The sequence below is a fragment of the Haliotis rubra genome, unplaced genomic scaffold (genome assembly GCF_003918875.1).
Source record: "Haliotis rubra isolate DU_JTF1 unplaced genomic scaffold, ASM391887v1 Scf462, whole genome shotgun sequence".
Classification (NCBI taxonomy): domain Eukaryota; kingdom Metazoa; phylum Mollusca; class Gastropoda; order Lepetellida; family Haliotidae; genus Haliotis; species Haliotis rubra.
In genome coordinates this window covers 802,679-805,226 of record NW_025767149.1, presented here as the reverse complement: position 1 = coordinate 805,226, position 2,548 = coordinate 802,679, and positions in this window count along the sequence as shown.

The window sequence follows — 2,548 nt, the reverse complement described above, 5'->3', positions numbered from 1 at the left end:
TCGGTCAGGTCTCTTTTCGAAGCCATATTTGCAACAGTTGATTCAAAACTCAGGTGCAGTGGTATTTGTATCCGATCCAGTTTGTGATTGCAGCTGTTTCAATCATAATGAGGTTGCATTACACTGTGCGCATTTGCATGCAGTTTTACATATTCACTCGCATGCTCAAGGCGCTGGTATTTTTTCTCCTCGATCATTGGATGTCAATATCAACTGCACATCGTATTAGCAATCTCAACTCCCTGGGGAGTATACAACTCTTGCTGCCACTAGGCGCACCGAGTTATTGTGGTTTTCTCATCCTAACGAGGTACCCATTCACAGCTGGGTGGATTGGGACACATAGTCACAGCACTTTGTCCAACTTCACTGCACGTTGCTGTACCCGCAACTAGGTGTTTGCACGTATTCATGTGGCCACCATCTGGTCATATACCAACGGATTCGTGGGTTCCTTTAAGTGCACAGGGTTGTGTACTGTACACTAGGGGTTGTGACATAAACATGCAGGTGAATCTGAACCTGAGTACTGAATCCACTGAATAGTTCATCTTAACCTCTAACACCATGTTTTTCAAGTTATGCATTTCGAGGTTAAAATAAATTGGAACGGAATAGGTAACAACATGCATGTTCAACATACAAGTGTTGGTTTAGTCTCTATTTGCCAGGCGCGGTGGGGTAGTCTAGTGGTTAGTGTTTGCTCGTCACGCCGAAGGCCCGGGTTCTACTCCCCACATGGGTAAAATGTGTGAAGCCTTTCTAGTGTCCCCGGCCGTGATATTGCCGGAATATTGCTAAAAGCGGCGTCATACTATATTCATTCACTCAATCCATTTGCCAACATACTGACATAGATTACAACAAAAGGAGCAGGCCGTCGTTGAACCTCAATCTTTAGCTTGTGTGGGTCAGACTTGTTTATTTCCAAGTCGTGCAGCTTTAATATTACAACGTGCGTCGACATACAGCAAACACTATAATAGTTGGGTGATTCAGCGGTTTTGTCACTTCTTCGGATTATGTGCATGCCTCGGTAAGAAACTAGCGACACTGGGCTTGTGTCAGTTCAATCGACCTGTGAAGATCTGGTTAAGTAATCCGTGCTTGTCGTAAGAGGCGACTAACGGGATCGGGCTCGCAGACTTGGTGACACATGTCATCGTACCCCTATTGAGTAGATCGATGCTCATGATGCTGATCACTGGGTTGTCTGGACTGAATTCTTACAGACCGCCGCCAGTATAGAATACTGCTGAGTGCGGCGTTGAACAACAAACCACCCAACCAGCCCAGTTCAATCGAAACTCGGTCAGCGTTTGTCGGAATCTATATTGGAACTAGACTCGTGCACTGTCGCATGATTTTTATTTGTTTGTTTGTTGTTTAACGCCCAATATTCCAGCTATGTGGCGGCGGTCTGTGAGTGATTAACATCATGAGCATCGGTGATAAGCGTGGGTTGCTGACGACCAGTTCTAACCGTGATCTTCACGGGTCCATTATCGCATGACTTAGCAAACTCTGGCGTCAGTCGTGATCTTAGAGTGACTGTTCAGACTGTTTTTGCTTCATTTGTGTTGATCACTGGATTGTCTGGTCTAGGCTCGATTATTTACAGACCGCCGTCATATAGCTGGGTTATTGCTGAGTGCGGCGTAAAACTAAACTCACTCACTCACTCACTCATTTGTGTTGATGCCAAATGCGCATATACTTCCGTTTAGTGCAAAATCGTCACACATTCTATAAAACGACAGTGGTGTTTTACGAATTGTATGGTGAGGGGCGGTGGGGTAGCCTTGTGGTTACAATGCGTTACTTCGTCACGCTGACTGCTCGGGTTCGACTCCCCACATGGGTAAAATGGGTGAAGCCAATTTCTGGTGGTCCCGCCGTGATATTGCTGGAATACTGCTAAAAGCGGCTTAAAACTAAACTCACCCACTCGTTTAACCTTTTGCATGCCATCTATTCCGAAAATGTTGCATCGGCCACAAATAGGCTTTAGTGCATGAATTTTTACACCAGTTTAGAAGAAGGTAATGTCTATACAACCAAATGGATACTTTTAGATAACGGAAACGTGGAGCGCGATGGTGACAACGTAGCACGGTCCCGACGTCGAGTCTCCTGGCTCTCAGACCAATCTCTTTCAACCTGTTCCGTACAGTTTGACCGGATATCCTCCGAAGTCCAGGCACCCTGGCTGCTGTGCTCTCACCCGTGGCAGTACGCAAACGTAGTACCCGGATGTACCGATCTTGGGCTGCAGTGGTAACTCGAGGTCTGCCTGTACGGGGACGGTCATTTGTTATACCTGTTTGGTTGTAACGAGCTGCACACCGTGATATCTTGCTCAGACTAACATTCAGACGCCCTGTAACAGATGATTGGTAATCTCCAGCGTGCCATCTTTCAATGGCGTTCCGTGTCGCAGAGTCAAGACGTGGCGTGGTGATTTGATCTTGAAACTCCTTCAAAACGAATGCCAATTTCCGAAAGTAATCTGGAATTTTATTGCCAGACAGTGCATGCTCTTTGGTGC